Here is a 21,127-nt window from a genome sequence, read left to right as displayed (position 1 = left end):
TCATTGGAAACGTTATTACTGTAGTTAGGGCTGGGCAATTTGGCAATTTTATAAAGTTTGACCGATTCACGATTTAGATTTTTTTCTTATTGTGTAACAAGTCAACTTAAAACATTACAACAACATTCTCAAGTAACATTCTCTTTATAAGTAACTTGAAAAACCATCTGGTTAAGGATCATTGTATTTTTAATGGCCATGACATACATAAATTGGTCAACAAGGTGTAAATAAATGTAAAACAGATTCACAAGTTAAATATCGTTGCAAAAGATTTGAATACAAAAATATTTGTGTAAATATTGCAGTTGCAGGAATACAGAGGTATTTTTTGCAAATTTGAACTGCGTCCTGAATCGTGGCTGGGCGGCACCGGTGTGTGTATAGAAACTTATGTTTAGAATTCTAAAATCCATGATGCTGTATGGTGCTGCGTGGTGCGTTGCCAAGCGGCGCTTCTGGTGTGCGACCTGCTTCATACAGAGAGTGAACCAAAGCACATTGGTGCCATTATAATGTATCAAAAACTTGCCCAGCCCTAAATAGTATTTCTCACAAATGTTACGTTCCTTCATGTCTGTCACTGTTTTGTTTTTCTGATGCAGCTGAGGTGGAGATTGAGGAACACAGGTACGTGGGAACGGTGGGTGGGGAGAACTAGCAATAAAGGCACAGGCAACAAAAACAACTACATTGTGTTCAGAGCAGAAAATACCAATATTCTGAAAGGTATAATAAATAATCTGATGGGTGTTTTGAGCTGAAACTTTACAGAAACATTCTGGATGCACAAAAGACTTATATTAAATCTTTAAAAAGCGGGTAAAATATGTGCCCTTTAATAGTTTAAAATGATACAACGAAAGATTTGAAAATATATTTTCTTATATTTAAAGGTGAATCATTAGGCTTATTATTCCAGCCTTCAGTGTCATGTGATGGTTTAGAAACGATTGTATTTTGTGGACCTTATGGTAATATTGTAATTTATAAACTGCACATTTACAACGTATATTTATATATTAGAAAGTTGTATGGTTACACTTTTAAAATATTTTGTAAATAATTTAATTTTGTAAGTAGAAACATTTTACAAAAATATAATTTTTAATTATGTATATATATATATATGTATATATATATATATATATATATATATATATATATATATATACACACACACACACACACACACACACATACATATACATATATATATATATATATATATACATATATATATATATATATATACATATATATATATATATATATATATATATATATATATATATATATATATATATATATATATATATATATATATATATATATATATATATATACACATACAACAGTTCTGTCTGGTTCTCGAATCTGATTGGCGGATAGCCGTGATATATTTAAGTATATCAGCACCCGTACAGCCTTTTTACCCTTTCTGTATTACTCTGCTCACATACAGCCAGCAAAAAGCAAACACTACAGATCTGAATTTTAAAAAGATATATATATATATATATATATATATATATATATATATATATATATATATATATATATATTTTTTTTTTTTTTTTAATTATTATTATGATTATTATTGTTATTGTTGTGGTTTATTTTTATATATATTGATATATTATTTTTTAGTATTGTATTTTATTGAATTTTATAATATATTTTAAATGTCATTACTGTTTAAGAAATGTTGGGGTGAGAAAGTACATTCTGAAATATTATATAATGGATACGTTAATATTCTGTATTGTTGCTGGGCTTTTGTGATATAATTAAAATCAATATAAAAGAAAGTTGGAAAAAAAAGACCTGCCAAAAAGCATTACCAATTTTCAATCAAATATAACTACCCATTTTGTTTCCTTTATAAGCCCAACAGTTTGAGAGTCGCTGAAGTAAAGCTGATCAAACACACTGCTGTTCGCCATCTGTTTCTGTAGGTTTTTTTCTTTACTTCAGGCTGTGGTTATGAATGGATGGTCAGTAAGTCTTCAAAAATCAGGTCACAGTGAGACACATGATTGTGAATCTTATGTACTGTTCCCATCTAAAAATAGTAGCTTCCTTGCCTTGATGTGCATTAGTGTCTGAGCATCTAGCAGCATAAAATATCTCTTCAAATGGATTCAAAAGCCACAGAACGCTTGTCTTGTGAAAGTTACGAGATTTCATACGTTTACATATCAATTTGCTTATTTACAATGAGATTTGGCTGGGAGTTTACTCCACCAATTTATTATTTCTGTGGTATCGCTGGAAGAAAATGTGGTCTTTTGTAGGAATGCATAAATCTGGAGATTTCTAATTTAGGATGACAGCGGAAAGGAGAACATCCAGGCCAGACGTTTTAATACAAGAAAGAAAAAATAAAAGAGAGTAATTTACAACATGGTAAGGTTTGGGGTCACTGCTGCATTTATTTGAACACCAATACAGTAAAAATAATTAACATTTTTATATACAATTAGAGCTGCACGATTAATCGAAAAAAAGAACGCGATCTTGATTCGACCCCCTAGACAATCTTAATCTGGCATTTCTACGAATCTGCCAATTATATTTTCAAGTTCAGGAAAGAAGCAAAGGTGGCCGCACAAGTCTTCACATTGTTTTACGTCAGATGGACACCTCCAAATGCTGTTGAAAGAGTCACATACTGTATTTATAAGATTTAATTAACTCATAAATGTCATTTCTGTCTTACGACCACCAAATCACACATGACGTGAGCTGCTGACCATGAGCTGTTACCACAGTGAGGGCGGGCGGGCGCGTGCCCTACTTTATGATAGACGTGCGCGTCTACTTTAGTGAACAGAACCTGCATAGGCTGTGAATAACAGGTAATAAAGTTGTAAATAACATTCGGTTTGTGGCACAGAGTGAGCATTGGGAAGCCGCGTGGAAAGTATTAACAGCACTTAGCAGTGAAAATAAAACCGAAAACGTGCACATCATTTAAATAATCATATCACATTTTAGAGTTATGATTGCGACAAGCGTCTAATATGTTTTTCTTTCATAGCGAACTCATGTTGTGCATGAGAAAACATGTTTAACAGTGTCAGTATAACTAGGCTACTCTAACTAACCTATATAATGTTGAATATAATGCAAGAGTTGAATTGAAGAATTGAATTTAATTTAATTGAGGGAATCTGATACCGATAAAATTTCTGAATTTACCAGTAGAAAAAAGGTCTATATTATAGTTGTATTCTGATGTCATCACTTCACTGTGCATTAATAACCAACATTTGATTTGAATTAGATATTACACATAATATTATTACTGTTGTTTAACCATATGTTTGAGAAATCACAATAATAATAGCCTGCTCATAATAACCTTTATTTTACATCTACAGAATCGTGAGAGAATCGTAATCTTTATTTTAAGCAAAAAAAATCGTGATTCTCTTTTTAGCCAGAATCATGCAGCTCTACATACAATAGATTTTTTTATTGGCAGTAAATGTAAAATGCTATTTAATCCTGTGAGTTAAAGCTAGTTTTGCCTTACAGGATCCTTCAGAAGTCAATTTAATATGATAATGTGCTGCTCAATTAATATTTATTATTATTATTATTATTATTATTATTATTATTATTATTATTATTACTATTATTATTATTATTAAATAGGGTTAAAAACTGCTGGGCTGCTTCATATTTTTGTGGAAACTGGGATACAATGGCATTCAAAATTACCATTAAAGATGTATTTACATTAATCAAGACCAAATCAAACTGTCTAACCGTAAAATTTAAAACAAAAAAAATTTTTTTTTTTTTGCATTGTTTTTAGTCCTGGGAAAATTTAAGTGTGATTAATCTCATCCAAAATAAAAGTTGATAGAAAATGTTTAGATAGAAATTATATATGTATATGATACAAATGATATATAAATGTAAATATCTATTTAACAAAATAATCTTTTATAGGTTTCTATGTATGTATCATGATTTAATACACGCACATATATTATGTCAAAACCAACTTTAACTTTAAATGCGATTAGGGTGATATTAACCATAATTATTTTCAAAGAAAAGCTAAATATTTATACAATTTCCAAAAAACTATGTATGAAGGAGGAAAAAATGGATATCAACATAGATATCGTTATCAATAATTACCCGTGATAACAACCAATCCTTATAAAACTTATCATATGTTCAGTATTAAAAAAAATTATAATCAGCATATCATAAAGATTTCTGACACTGAACACTGGAATAAAATAATTCACTTTAGAACTCCATGAACAAATTACAGCATAACACATACTAAAACAATGAAAAACAGTTATTGATCAAATAAATGCAGTCATGGTGAGGAAAAAGAAGTTTTTCCAAACAATAAAAATAGTTCCTGATCCCTAAACTTCTGACCAACAGCAGAACTGAAATGGGTTCATGGAGCGGGGCTGACAGGCTGGTGTAAAGCGAACCCTGCAGGCATCAGATCAGCTTTGGCTGGTGCTGGACACTTCAGGGCTCCTACTGCTGAATAGGTAAGCTGAGAAATTCCTCGGCCTTCTGTTTCAGGCCGGCTGTAAAAGTGCTGAAGCATCAGCGGCTGCAGTTCATCGCTGCTGGGCTCTGGTTTTTCACACACACACATATACATGTATGCTGAAGGACAGGAGCTCTCTCCAAAAACAATACACATCTGCACAAAAGCTCTAGGCATTATTGGTGCTCAACTCAGAGCCAGAATCTACAGGGAAGAGTGGCTGTTTACAAACCTCATATAATTTTATTAATCTCACTTAGATTTTATTTGTGTATAAATTTCACCTCCAATCAAAGAGAAACCAAGTGACACACACCAAAAGAACAATGCTGTAGGAGTTCCTATATGAATTATGGAATCTTTGGATTGTTTCAAATTGGTTTTGAAAGCAGTTTCTGCTGACCTAGACTACAGAATGTTTACCAAAAATGTAGTAAAAGAGTAAGATTGATGAATATTACTGTGATTTTAAAATAACTGTTGAATATGTACGTTAGCTATAGCCATTAGTTTAACGTAGATTGTCACATGATCCTCTGGAAATCCTTCTAATTTGTCAGTTTGCCGTTTCTTCATATTTAAGTATTTATTATGAACAATTGTAATAGTATCATAACTGGAAAAAAAAAATTAGTATTAAAGTATTAAAAGAAATATATATATTACTGTAACATGCAGAAAATTTTTTATTTAATTATTTTTTATAAAATGTTTTATACTTTTTTCCTACTTACATATTTTTTATATAGATGCAAACACACACACACACACACACACACACACACATATATATATATATATATATATATATATATATATATATATATATATATATATAGTGGTCCCTTGTTAATCGCAGGAGTTGCGTTCTAAAAATCACCCGCAATACAGTAGATGAAATCCACGAATTAGTCAGCTTTATTTTTTACAATTATTCTAGATGTTTTAAGGCTGTAAAACCCCTCACTACACTATTTTCTCAGATAGTTATTGACTACATTTTCACACTTTTCTCTCGTTTAAACAGTCGCGTAACTTCTGTCTGTCTAGAAGTCCAACCTGGGGAGAAAACTTGCAAACATGCGCTGTTAAAAAAGCATGTCAAATTGCACAAAAAATCCATGAAACCGTGAGACCGCGAAAGGTTATGGTGAGGGACATCATAAACAAAACATAAACCTATGCACGACAAACCAACCCATAAAACAGAGTCAATGGCATTTCCAGGGGAGGCTGATTGACTTCCATAGTGAAAGTGAATTAGTGCGAACCAAAAATACAACAGTGGCTGCAGGCTCTGGTGTCTAGTGTCATGACACTGATAGTAACAATTCTATTGAACCAATTAGTGATCAGCAGTGTGTAAATGGTGTGTTTTTGTAACGGAAGGTACTTTAAAAATTCCCAAATGTGGAACACAGTAAAAAATCTCCTGCAAGTAAATCGAACATCGTACCATGCATTAGAAAAGTATCTTAACACTTTTTAAAAAAAAAGAAAATAACATTAATACAGTTATAGTAGGCCTATATTATTTTAATAAGTGGTTGAATGATTGTTTTTGTATCAACTAAGTCATAAAATTTGCATCGAAATGAAAAGTGAGCACCGAAATAAAAGCACATCTCATTTAAAAGACGTATCCCTGATTTATATACAACCAGAAAATAGATTAGAAGCAAAGGATGAATCAAACAGTCACACACTTTCCAACTGTTCACAAGTGAGACCAAAAATCTCCAACATCCGACCTCCTGCTCGCGGCTCCCACTGTGCAAGAGTTTTCTTCTGTTTCATAAGACAAATCTAATTAGCACAAAACTCCAATTAAATGAAAAGAAACTATTAGTGGCAGAGAATAAAAAAAACTGTTTCCAGGAATAGAACTTGTCAATAAGGTGCAACTCTGCTACTCTCTATCATTTTTTTTTTCGTTATGGTGATGAAGCGAGCTGAAAATACAGTGTTTTAATTATTGCACTCACTAATTAAACAGACTGATCAATGCTTATAGCTCATCACCGCTACACCTGTTTACAAGCACTAGAGAACGGAGTACAGCAGGTTAGAAGAGAGGTTTTCGCCGTTTGGAAAGCAGGCGGATGACACAGCTAATGAGATCAATGTGAAACTGACTGACATCAAACTCACAATTAGCACATGGTCCTCTGGCCAGGCCTCGTCTGCTTTAGTAGAGCTCAGACCTGTTGAAAAACACAAACAAACAAAAAACTGTTAATCAGTTGCCTAGGTCATGTTACATTGAAGTCAGAATAATTGGCTCTCCTGAATTATTACACCCGCTGTATACTCCACAGAGCATCTGTTTAACAGAAACAAAAATTTTTTTTACAACACATTTGTAAACAGTTGTAATAACTAATTTCTTTTATCTTATGTATGACTCCCATGAGCTTGGACGATTACATTCATACAAATGACTCCTGGTAACTGGGCTGGCTAATACTGGAGCACCTTGACCTTCTTTGCTTTCAGGAACTTATGTGTGGAGGTGAAGTATGAGAAGAAACGCTCTCCTGCTGAAGAATTTGCCCTCTCCTGTGGTTTCTAATGTAACAGGCAGCACAAATGTCTTCATACCTCAGGCTGTTGATGTTGACCCCTACTCTGCAGATCTCTAGTACGCCCCAATACTGAATGTAACCCCAAACCATGATTTTTCCTTCATCAAACTTGACTGATTTCTATGAGAATCTTGGGTCCATGCGGGTTTATAGGTCTTCTGCAGTATTTGTGATGATATGGATGCAGTTCAAAAGATGATTCATCAGAAAAATCAACCTTCTGCCACTTTTCCAAATGATAAACTAGAAGTCAAGTGATTATTTGTTGCTCTTACAACTGGATCAATGACAAGACTTTTGTCAGGTAGTGCACATACAAAGAAACAAAGACATTTTTTCAATCAACTTTTATTTATATAGCACTTTACTACAACCAAGGTTGACCAAAGTGCTTTACACAAGTAAAAGCAAATTTAATAACACAACACAACACAACAGAAAAGGAGACGCTGCAAAACAATACAAGAAATATCAATAAAACACAGCAAACTTTAAAACATAATGAAGTGTCAGTGCTATACATTAGACAAGCCAATTTAAACAAGGGGTGTCTTAAGCTTGGCCTTAAAAAAAGTTATAATAATGATCATTATAATTATTATAATTATTATTATTATTATTATTATTATTATTATTATTATTATCGTTACATTTTATGAAGCTTTATATTAAATCAAAAAATATTTTTAAATTAGATTATATTACATTAATGTTTTATGAAGCTTTTTATTATTCACATTTTATGAAGTTAAAGTTTCCTTGAGAAACTTCATTTCCCCATTATGGTATCAAGACAGCTGTCACTATTTATTATAATTTTTATATAATTGTTTAAGATAAATATAATTTGAAAATGTGTAAATTTGCAAGCGTTATAAGTATTATATTTACATAAACTACATATTATATTTGTATTTTACTAAACTTTTTAAATAAAAATTGAATAAAATTTATTTAGATTACACAAAATTCTTGGATTCCTTATAAATTATTAATGTTAAAAGTAAATAATAATAACAACAATTATGTTTTGTTTTTATTTACATATGGTTATTAGCAACAATTATTAACAATGATTTTGTTCATGATATTAGTTATGATGTTAATATTGAATGAAATTTAGTATGTGTGTGTGCACGGGTGTGTGAATTAAAAATGTAATGATATTCAAAAACAGTTCTGTTTTCTATCAAATAAGCAATTAATCAGCAGTCCTGGAGAAAATCAGGAAGTGTTTTTTTTAGCAAATGACAAAAACAAGAACAAATCGGGTCTTGTGTGCTTTTGTCATCCGCACATGCCAGTAAAGACAGAATTGAGCAAGCAGAGGATGGAGAAAAGCACCATTCATTTACAAAGAACATCAACTTGTGTGGCGTCGCCTGCAGCTCACAGAATCAACCCGGCTGATGGAGACTCGTCCCCCGCGGATTAAGATTTAAATTGAGGCCCATCTACTCTGTCACCAAAATGGATATTGTATCCTTCATGCAGGAAGCCAGGAATTATGGCATCCCTCTCTTCCCCTTTACTGCTCTTGACAGATAAGTGGTGCAAACAGAGCAGTGGTGCTTTTCAAAAGCAGCAGTCGCCTTCATCTACAAATGGTCGAACTGAGCATGGGACGGCCGGTCTGTGAGAGACGTTTGGGCCGCTGCTCCTTTTAAAACATTGCATGCTGTGAACTGACTCAAATAAATATCCCCAAAGGCAACCCTCGTTCAAACACGCGCCATCAAACCATACTTGCACAAATACCATCAGGGCACTCAAACATGGGTTAGGACGAAAGAAAGCATATAGCTGATCAGCAGGACAAATCTACAAACTAAATCAAGACGATATAATAAAAATTATATATCAAATAAAATATAAAATAAAATGAAATGAAACAGAAGTGTTGCTTTACAAACTATTTCTCTACTATGTAATAATAATATTAATAAAAAATATGTCAACATACTATTAAATATTAATATATGAGCAACATTATCATAAAAAGATTTATATTACTATTTTATGTTTGTAAAGATATAATATATAAAATGTACTTAAAAAACTGCATTTTTAGACCACTTGACAATATTAAATGTTATTTAAAATATAACTTTATCTGAAAAATTAAATGTACAATAAAATTCTAATAAAAAATAAAAAAACAAAACAAAACAAAGCAAAAGCACAAATAAAAATTTTATCAAATACAATAAAACAAATGTGTTGCTTAACAAACAATTTTCTCTACTTTGTGATACTATGCATAGCAAAATATAATGTCAATATTATTTTATATTAATATATGAACAATATAATAGAAAATATGCATATTAATATTTTATGTTTGTAAAGATATAGCATTTAAAATGTATTTAAAAAATACAGTATTTGTGGATCAATTGAGGATATTAAATGTTATTTAAAACATAACTTTATATAAAAAATAAAATGTACAATACATTTCTAATAAAATTAAAACAAAAACAAAACAAAATTTGATCAAATAAAATAAAACAAATGTGGTGCTTCACAAACTATTTTCTCTACTTTATGATAATATGCATATTAAAATATAATGTCAATATTATTTTATATTAATATATGAGTATTATTATAATAAAAGTAATACTATTAAAATATTAGGTTTGTAAAGATATAACATTTAAAATTAATAATTTAATTTAACCTTAAAACATTATATTAAAACATTATATAAACATTAAATGTAACATCAAAAATAACATTAAAAAATGTTTTAAAAACCAATGTATTTTTGGACCACACGACAATATAAAATTTAAATATACAATAAAATTCAAATAAAGCAAACCAAAAAAGAAAACACAATTTATTAAAATGAAAGGCATGCTGCATCACAAACAATTTTCTCTACTTTGTTATAAATTACAAAATTTTAACTATTTTTTTTTTTTTTTGCATCTCTTGATTTGTTCCTTTTTTAAAATTTGTATTTAATATTTTTCCATAACATATAAATTTGAGTGTACTAGTTTTTGGATTATTGTCGTAGGTTATTTTGTTAGATAAGCTCCAGATTTGGCTAACGTATTTGATCTAATGTATAAGTACAGATAAAGTATTGCATAGCTTCCTATTAAAAATCTGAATTTTAAAGATAGATTTGTGAGGGGTGTACTTGTATATGCTGAGCACTGTATTATTATTAAATGAGTAATATTATAATAAAAATAATAATATTACTCTCTTATGTTTGTAAAGATATAACATTTTAAATTTTACATAAATTATATTTAAAAAACCAATGTACTTCTGGACTGCACAACAATACAAAATGTTATTTAAAACAATCTTAAATTAAAATTAAATTTACAATAAAATTCCAATAAAATAATAATAAAAAAAACACAAAACTAAATTTTATAAAATAAAATAAAACAGATGTGTTGCTTTACAACTATTTTCTCTACTTTATATTATATTATTAATATTACCACAATGTCAACATATTCCATATTAAAAGATGAGTAATATTATAATAGAAACAATATTATAACTTCATCAAATTCTAAATATCAAATCAAAAATACCTTATGTTTGTAAAGATATAACATTTAAAATTTCACATCATTATTTAAAAAGCAATGCACTTTTGGACTGCACAGCGATATCAAATATTATTTAAAATATACATTTTTATTAAAAAGTAAATGTAAAATAAAATTCAAATGAAACAAAAGAGCAAAGCACAAAACAAATAAAAAAACACACAAAAAATAAAATACGTTGTGGACTTTCTCTGAAAATATCTCTAACAGCCTCTCTCCTTTAAACACTGTCCTTCAAACAGCAGCGAGCCAAGTAATGGCAGGATCATACCACTCAGACCCTGTTTTTCCAACACACTCCCTTCTCCCATCTCCTCTGTGTGTCCAAGCGGTCTGTGCAACCAAAAGGTCAGCAGTAGGTAATTTGTTTTTAGCTATGCAGACAACCCTCACAACACACACGGCCAGGTAAACCAATTACACCCTGACATGAATGGCCATGACAAACAGCCTTCGCACACAAGCGCCGAGGCCATTAGCGTCATGCCACTGTCCTCCCTCTCAGAGAAGATCACCAGCCCACCGTGCTTCACTATCTCCCATTAACCGACCGACCGGCTGATCATTAACCAACACCAACTCAATACAAACAGACACGTCATACACAACACTCCAGATATTAAACCACACTATCCTATCAAATCACACATAAACAATATCATGTACATTATCACGATTTATTGCACACTGAATATCAGCATCTTCTATTTCCTACCAACTTTAAAGGTGAAATTAAAATAATATTTTTTAAATGTTAGTATCAGTTTGTTAGTCTTAAAGAGCACATGAAATCAAACTAACCATATTAATCTTGTTAGCACAAGTTGCTAGTTTTGAGTTGGACAATTCATCTGTGCATGTCATTAAGAAAGAAAAAAACAAGTGCAAAACAGTTTGCCCTTTTAATCTAAAATTAAAAACTCTATCAGACTGTATCAGACTATACACAAGACGTCACTCATTTAGTTTTGAACGGGGAAAAGTGTAATGGTCAGTATGGCGAATGAAGTCCCGCCTGCTAGTACATGAGCCAACCATCGATCACTATAAATTGAGATTGTTTCGGGGGTGAAGCCTGGACCTGACGTAAGCTTTTATGACAGTTTGGTGGTCAACAGACGCACTGAAATTTTAGCAAATACTTGCTATACAGATAAAAGAAATACATTCAAATGAAGCTTGAAATCTGTACTTTAAACCAACAATACTTGAAAATAACTATTTTTTTGGTTTTGTAATCTGTATAAAACGAACATGACGTACTGTCAATCCTGTCAAACGCACATCACACTACAGCAACTACTAACTAACCGCACACACACTTGTAAACAAAGAGTCGCTGTCATTTTTGGAGAAGATTCTCCATCAAGACCAAGTTGTGGGTTACTTCAGAAGAGCAGCGCGATCTGACGATCATTACCCAGAGGATGATAATGTCAAGAAAGGCCATAAATGAGATTGCTGTCGTGATCTTGTTCCTTTGGAGTGCGCACCTTCAGAAACGAAATGTATGAGTTACTATTATCAGACAGAATCTGCAGACATTTTTTACTATTTCTGCTGAGAATTTTGTGTTTAGAAGTATCATAACTAAAAACTTACAGTAATACATGAAATAAACAAATTATAAATTTAACTTTTCTTTAATGTTTACAATGCAAAACCAATTAGATCTATTTATTTGGTAAACAAAGCCAGTCTTTCAGATAATAGACACAACTATTGCTTTACAATCTGTATTATAAATAAATCTTATGAACATATTAATATTACTATTATTGTATGATAATAATATTAGTGAAATAATTCAAAAACAGAATAATAATGAGTTTAATATGAGATAAAATATTATATATTCATACACCCCATTGAAAAGCAACATTTTAAACAATATTTTCGAAATGTTGACAAGACTAAGTTAAATATATCTGTTTAACTTACGAAAGTAAGGTTAACAAAATAACTTAAATTACTTGAGTTAGGTTTTACTTAAATTAGGGTGGTGTAAAAATGAGTATTAAACATCTTTTCCATTCTTAAAAAATGACTCCTCTTTTAGAGTTGCTCAAAGAGATCCTCAACTTGATGTCTCTTCAGAATCCCCCTTGTGTTTTATTGGAATCAGATCAGGAGATATTTATAATAATATTATTACCATAGATGTGTATGTATGTGTGTATGTAACAGGTATGAAAATTATAATTCGCTTTAAGTATAGAATTACACAAAATATGTATTTTATCTAATGTGTTAGTAAGTGTACCTGAGGTGTTTGTTAGTGTGTGTCTTTTCCTTTAAATTTCTAAGGGAGCTCACGCTGTTTAATTTCCTGTTTTGCGCCCGCCTCTTTCCTTTCTGCACTGACTATGCATGGGAGAGGTGGGTGTCTGCTAAGCTCCAATTAATCTTTAATCATCTTTACTTTATAAATAACTTTTAAAGCTAGTTTTCATGTTTAAATAATATTTAAACCTTTATTTTTCACATATATTTCATTATTTTTGTGCTATCACTTAAATTGAGGTTTTGATTAACTTTAGCCTAACTGAAGCATGTGAATGCTAAAATGCATTGCACCTTACTTTTAACAGAAAAGCTGTAAGGGTGAAGACACACTGTAAAAGCTGTGCTTTTTGGTTTATTCTCAGGTATGTTTTGTCACTTTGTTAATATTGTTTGGAGTTTTGTTCTATCTCTCTCTCCATCTCTTCCCTTTCTGCACTGACTATGCATGGGAGAGAAAAGCTGTAAGGGCGAAGACACACTGTAAAAGCTGTGCTTTTTGGTTTATTCTCAGTGAGTAAAGAGCCGTCACAACTGCAGATCTCCGACTGGTTATTCCTTAATAAAACAAAGAAAACGCAACGCAGAACCGGTTACACGTATGTATGATGAATTTGTATGTCAGAATTCAATCAAAGTGGCGTTTGACAAAAAAAACGTATTATTATAAAAAATACTATAAACAATTATAACCAGTGCTTAATTTGTGAATTGCGAGGTCCCGGAAAAGATTGGAGTAACGAATCCGACATGTTATCCGAGGCTGTAGAGGTTTCGTGCACGAAAGTGGAGAGTGGGGTGGGGGGGATAACAGGGCGTTGGATGGCGGAGAGGTGTCGCGGACGTCAGTTATGAGCCGGGGTCGGGGGTGGTAGTCGCAGACAAAAGTGAAGAGGGTTGGAAAGTGAACAGCGGACGGGGGAGGACGGCAGGTGAGGAAGAAGATCAGTAAAATGAGGTGCCGGATCAGATTTCAGAGGTGCCGGATCCGGATTCAGCATGTTCCAGCACAAATAAAGCCCTGATTAAAACATAACAGTGCAACAAAAAGTGTACTGTCAGTCTGTTATTAACATCCCATTTTAAAAATCTGATTAATTTAATTGACCATCAGTATTACTTTATATTTTACCAATGCGTAAACTAATAAAATTAAGTCATTTAAAGTAATTTCACCTAAAACTGAGTTAAAATATAAACATTAAGTGTGTAAAATAAACTATTAAAAGTGCTGATAATTGCGCTAGTAAACGTTGTATTGTCGTCTTTCAGGTTGTATCTCAGCTTTAATGCATTTTTTAAATAAATATATAAAAAACAAAGCAGCAGCTTGTCATCGTGAAAGCAATAAGATCCAATGGACGGCCGATTGCTTTCACTCCAAAATGGCGGAATTGTGGGGCCGTAGCTGGGTGCTGCTGTTGCAATGGAGCCTTCTATTGAGTGTCACTTCTTCGTGATTCTAAGCTCTTTGCTTGAGCTCAACACATCTGTAGAGCTATGATAAAAAACAAAACACCACTGGCTGATTTTTTTTTAAAGGGGAGGAGCTACTTTATGCCCTACCCTCTTTTAATGTTTCAGTTGAGATTACGTCAAACATCAAATAAAAAATGTTCTTCATTTCAAAGCACTTGACTGGACCTTTAAATGAACTGAGCTGTGAGCTGATTGACAAATCTTCATTCGAAAATAAACCGTTAAGCCCCGCCCACTTGGCAAGACCTTTATCATTCGGATTCCCAGAATCCCAGCCGACAGCTTGAAAAGAACATCCTTTTGGTATTCAAAATATGAGACGAGATAAATACGAGCACAGGATGGATTTGGTCTGGATTTCGTGGCATTAGTGATATGAACTGATGCTATTTTCCTCTCATATGATTATTATTTTTTCATCAAGCTCTTCTTTTTCAGCCCATAACATGCGTGCGTTCGCTGTCTGGTACCACCTCATGAACACAACAGCTTTCTTGGCATTCGTTAAAAAAATCCTCTAGAGAAAAACTCAAGCTATGCCTGGCAGCCACGGCTTTATGGATGCGAGCAATTTCAGCCGCATGTTTGCAAAACAGCATGTCATCATCGCTGCTGTTAATCAAACACACTCCCTCATCTTACCCCCGCATACTGTCCCTCTTTCTCTCAAGCTCCGGGGCTGCCATTTGACTCACGCCGAAGGGTTCTCCTAAGTATCCATGTTAAATCTGTTACCTTGCACCCCCCGCCTCCCCCTCGCACACCAATCCTCCTTGAAATTAATTACATGAGTGAGCAGCACTTTTACACTCACTAACTGGCCATTTCTGCAGTGGGCTCTCCTGTACTCTATTCACTGGCCCTGAAGCAGCCCTCGGCCTCCCCTGCCAGTTACTAGGCAACAATGTTCTTTCAGCACTTGCAAAATAATGAAGACAATGTGTTTTCCATTTAGATTAGTTTTTGGCGCGGCGGTGATACAGAGTGTCCATCTTAGCACCTCTTTCACGGCTGATACGATGCACACAAATGGCTCTCCCGGCCTCAAACGCAGGTTTACCTTCTACTATCGGTCAGATAGCTGGTGTGCGATACTGGTGATTTCTCTCTCTCTTTTTCGCTGTCTTAACACAACAGTTTAATTACTTGCTGAGAGTGCGGAAGATCAAGTCTTTGTGAGGAGGGAACAAAGGAGAAAGATGGTTCACTTTTGCTACAGATAGATTTTTTAGCTAATAAAATTAAATGGGTTAATTTACAAAACACAAAAACTGAAAAAAAATTATTCATTTTAGTTATAGTCTAGTTTTAGTTGACTAAATTTCAAAAGCTTTAAGTCGACTAAATGTACTATAGATTTAGTTGACTAAAATAATCTGGTTTAACTGAAGTGTAATTTAATTAAAATACTGTAAACACTTATTTATACAAATATTTAAACTTAAAATTAAATAAAACAGTACATTACAATATAGCCTTTCCATTAAACACCAACAAGATATGCATTGTTTATTCACATCATATTACTTATGCGAAATTATGTGTCGGCAATCAATCCACACGCAATAACAGTAGCCTAATGAAAATGCAGGATTGTGCAATTATTTAGCAAACCCTTTATTTTAACGTAGTAAACTACTAGTCTTTTTAACCAGTTTGTTGAACAGTTTCAAATAGGGTTGGGCGATGTCGACCAATTTGGCATCGTACGATGTCTAATGTGAAACATCGCAATGGACGATGGCATTGTTGTCATGGTAATTAATTGTTGTCATGAATTAATTATTTATGAATAATTATTTAATTAATAACAATTTAATTATTTGTAGCCTACCGTTCTAACTACCTGACCTGCATTGTCTTTGTTTTACCCATAAACAAATCATAAATAAATAAAGATAAGTTGCACACAAATTACCACCTGTCAATCACTTTTTCCACGGGAGGTTTTTTGGTAAAAAAGGTGCACAACCAACAGTATATGAGGTTTTCACTAAACTTACTAAGTACAAGTGTGATAGTGAAAGACTGAAGCAGTGTACTGATGCTGTGACACGTTACCTAATAGATTCAAGACTTTTCGTTCTAAAATGCCATTTTATATACCAAGATGTATTAGTGCACACGGGGTCTAAGTGTGTATTTTTCGCCAGCGGGTTTGCGACGGTGATGGGGCAGAGAATCGATAATGCCAGCTCAGCATCGTGTTGTCTATTGGCCACCGGCGATGGACAATGGCATCGTCTATCGGGACAACCCTAGTTTTAAGCCATTAAATATTTGAAAGGGCTTAAAATAGCAATGTTAGTCTACCAAGCTTTTACTCTTGTAGTTAGTGCTCAGCTATAACAATGATTAAATAAGTATTGACATTCGACATCCCTCAATCATATTCTCGTCTCATTTTTATTAGTCAATAAAAATATCAGCATATTTTAGTTATAGTTGTCGTCATTCCTTAATTTTTATTTCATTTAGTTTTTGTATAGTTTTTCGGTAGAACCTTTTTCATTACGAAAATTATGCTGAAAATTTGTCAACGAAATTAACACTGGTTTAGGACTTATTTTTAATCATATAACACATTAAAGTGATTTTAAAAATAAAATCATGGCATACACAACAGTATCTGGACTTGCTGCATCACAGACACTATTATTTTAACAATTTATAAAAAAAAAAAATTGTTTTTTGGCCATTTGATATTAGGCATAGATATTGCGATTATGATTTTACACGAAAGTGTTACACCATTTTGTAAACGTTTATTATTACCATTTGTTGAGCCTCCGCAGTTAGTGTGATTGGAACCGGAAGCTGCTTTTGCTGACTTAGCAAGCAGATATGTGAATCATCTATGCGTTTTAAACCATTGTCTATTCAAAGTGCACATAAAAAGCATACACAGAAAGCTGACTGTAAGACCCAATTCCAATTCTATTTTTACCACTACCCCTTCCCCTACACCTTGACCCTTGAAACAGAGTGTGAAAGAGAACTCTCAGAAGAAGAGCTCATAAATGTACTGTGCATTTACACTGTGGCCATATTCATCTATAAAAAAAACGACATTAAGTTTTGAAAGTATATTGCGCTATACGAGCATTATTATTATAAATTATACTGTAGATAGCAAAATTTTGTATTTTTATAATTTGTATTTTTTTTTAAAACGCATGACCATAAAACCCAAACGCTATTATGAATTTATTAAAACAAATTTGTGCATCTCCTGATTTCCATGTGCAGCCATGCTGCCATTGTAGATGGTGTTTTCTGGGATTTTCGCAACCCCTGGTTTCAAATGAGGTCCTGAAAAATCTCTTTAGAGCCATCTAGACCTTCCCCTTAGCCCTATGCCTTCATGCTAAAGAGAATTGGGAGTTGGGTGTCACAATTCTCTTTAGCTATGGGGGTAGAACTGGGATTGGGCTTTAGACAGCATGATGAGTATTACATTGTGTGAAATCTTTCACATCAGCTATTAATCACACAATAATATGTCAAAAGCACACAATTTTCCATCGCATTGTTTATGTTTGCAAATGTAAACAACTTATGAAGAAACTGCATGTGTCTCATTATATTAGATTCGTGTAACACAGTCACTAACTTTTTAAATGGAGGATATTGTGACTACAATCAAGGCATCTGAGGAAATTCTGAAGTACTATGAGCTAATAAAGAACACTTTAAAGTGGACTTCATTATACTCAAACAGCAACCTGCTGAAGGAAGTCAAAAGTGAAAAGGCTTAACAGACCCTTTTACAAAAAAGCTGGTTCTCAGTACCCAAACTCTACTGAGGACTCAAACTCTACACAACAGCTTGCATAAACATCCACACCCTCGTAGGGATAGCAGTTAGCAATGCTGCTATAAAATCCAAACAAAGTTCTTCCCTGGAAAATCCTTCCCCAGAAAAGGGCCTTGGGCAGACCCAGCCTAAAGCCACTGCTGTGGATGGAAACAGCACAGTGTTTACAGTGGAAATAGTGAGTCTGGGACATATTCTTCAAGTCCCTTTTCCACTGTTTATAGAAAAAGGAGAGGAACAACACTTCCTGAGAGGAAAGCCAGCTTTCCGAGCCCAAATCAAAATCAAGCGTTTTGACAAATCTGTAGACGGAGAAAAAACTTTTCCACACGTCTACACTCTCACACAACAAGATCAACGATAGATCTCCAGGATTTACTTTTAAATCTTAAAGCGTTCAAATGCGCTACCAATGAGCTAGAGGATTTATGAGTTAACAGCAGGAGTTTATCCCTAAAATGTTGTGTTTTAGATTTCCTTTACGGCCTTCCTTAATTGAGTCACGTATAGCCGCGTCTCTGTTTGTTTCTCACAGTTTATCTGGCATGATTGAAATAGAAAGCATGGAAGGCCAGTCTAGCCCTTAATTACATGGAGATAAGACGATTAACCATCTAGCGCTACTTCAAAACAGCCTCTGCAAAAAAAAAAAGTAACAAAGAAAAACAAGACAATGTTTGTAAACTGCCTCATTTAGTTACACCGATCGCAATATCACCAGGCCTGTAGATGTCGTCATCGCTAGCTAACGCTGTCTGACACTGTGCTTGATTGTACAAGGTCTGTTTGATCCTGGAAGAGTGAGGTTGTATCTGTAAACACTATTTATCCAGCTTTGATGACGCAGTTTAGCATCAAAGCGTCAGTGCTGCTCCACTGATGTCTGAAACCCATGTTGCAACCCTCACGATAGAAATGACATGCGCGCAGTCGACGCTGATACGCAGAGGCTGCTTCTACATAGATCACTTTGTATCATCTCAGCCTTCATCTCCAAACCTGCTCTGAAACATGCGCACGGAGACGAGTGTGATAATGAGGTCTGGCTGCCACCTGCAGAATCAGGCAGCTTGCATTTGAGATCAACGTCTGTTTGAGATGTCGAAGGAGTGTTAGATTTGAGCTGCCCACTAGTGGAAGTGATCACATTACAAAGGCTACTTTCACACCGTCTGTGTTTGGGATTGAAAAATCTTATTTACTAGAAGGTGTGACCCTAAAATTGTCCTGTTCATATAATAGTTTACAGGAGCAGATTGAATCGATTTTATTGAGTCAGCATGGTCACAGAAAATAAGAACGTAACTGTATTTAGCGCTCTAAAATAAGGCTAACAACAATACTGTGATACTGAATGAATGCAGCCAAGCCAAAAAAAAAAAAAAAAAAAAAACAGGCAAAGGAGAGGTGGGGCTTGGTGATATTGCAAACAGAAAGCAATTATTAGCGATCGAATAGAAACCCCAGCTAATTGGCTTGCTCAGCTCAATACACAGCATGTTTATTTAATGAGGGTCGAGTGCTCATCTGATTCTCCCCCTCCAAAAAAAAAAAAAAAATCACGAGGGATACAACGGTCAATTTCACATGCAGTAAATAATCATTTAGGATGAGATGCTGCTTATGTTTTATTTCATAACGATTGAGCTTTTCGTGTTGGCTTTTGAGTGTCTTTAATATTAGCCGCTGTAGCGTCATTTTAGTTTTTTCTTTATATTATTCAATAAAGACAAACGTTTCCTTTTTATTTCTCCCCAAAAAAAGAACTACAATGTGTAATTTTGTATTACAAATTGTACACATTATATGCTATCAGGGATGATCAAATTTTAAAAGAATAAATTACCAAAAACATAAATATTAAGTGTAGCAAGACAAACTACAAAATACAAAATACAGAAATACAGCAGATACAAATGTATCGAAATAAAACACTGCATTTTGTATTTAAAAAAATACTACAAAATACTTTTTAAAGGTAGCATAAAATTTCAACAAAAACCTTCAATCTTAGATTTAAAAGTGACAGGTTTATATGAAGAGAATTTTTTGTTTACAGAGTCTGCAACTATACTCGATGTAAAAACATGAAAACTTTTACAAATTCCAAAACATAAAAACTATGATATCTAAAAATGTTATATAATGTTATTTTATGAATGGGGCTGGTTTGTACCCTGTGCAATAAGCAAACGTGGATTAACCGCAATTGATTTACACATGAAGTCAATGCAAGTGTTTGACACGCTTCAAGACTGCAAAAGAAAGTGGGAAACATGTAACAAACGGAGCAGTGGAACAGACAGAAAAGCAAGCAGCTTACAATGATGGAGATTGGAACAAGGATGACGGCCACTGGACATGACCGAATTGAAGGACATTTGTGCTTCACATGTTTGGCTGGTATTATAGTGTGTGTAAAACTGATAAATGTTTTTGATTAACTCTTTTCCTGCAGTTAATAAAAGAAAGCCTTCCACTGACCATTTTTTCGGCAATCCGAGTTTTAGGTGTATTATGGTAGGGGAAGCCCTAACGCATATCCTGAGTGAGGTACATGATGTCAGATGCTCCGGGGAATGAAATCTTAAAGAAAGTAAGATTGTGGATAAAAATAAAATAAACAACAAAGTTATAATAAAGTTAAACAACATTCTTTGGAATCATCCCTAATGTTTTAGATCTATAATGTTTTAGATCTTCTCTTGACAAGAGACCAAAATTAAGAAAATTTATATATATATATTATATATATATATATATATATATATATATATATATATATATATATATATATATATATATATATATATATATATATATATTTATTTATTTATATATA

General features: G+C 33.1%; 1 protein-coding gene across 4 annotated transcripts in view; it reads right to left on the bottom strand.

The window, feature by feature from the left end:
* The window catches only part of zmiz1a (zinc finger, MIZ-type containing 1a), a 249,704-nt gene that overhangs the window by 89,527 nt on the left and 139,050 nt on the right, over window positions 1-21,127 (bottom strand). For all 4 annotated transcript variants that reach the window (XM_087278069.1, XM_087278070.1, XM_087278071.1 and 1 more), the window contains exon 4: window positions 6,689-6,741. The gene's annotated coding sequence lies outside the window, so the exon portion shown is untranslated. The remainder of the gene's footprint in view (window positions 1-6,688; window positions 6,742-21,127) is intronic.

The sequence above is a fragment of the Danio rerio genome, chromosome 13 (genome assembly GCF_052040795.2).
Source record: "Danio rerio strain M-AB ecotype USA chromosome 13, GRCz13ab, whole genome shotgun sequence".
NCBI classification, from domain to species: Eukaryota; Metazoa; Chordata; class Actinopteri; order Cypriniformes; family Danionidae; genus Danio; species Danio rerio.
The sequence above is the reverse complement of the archived record's forward strand: the minus strand, read 5'-3'. Positions and strand labels throughout refer to the sequence as shown.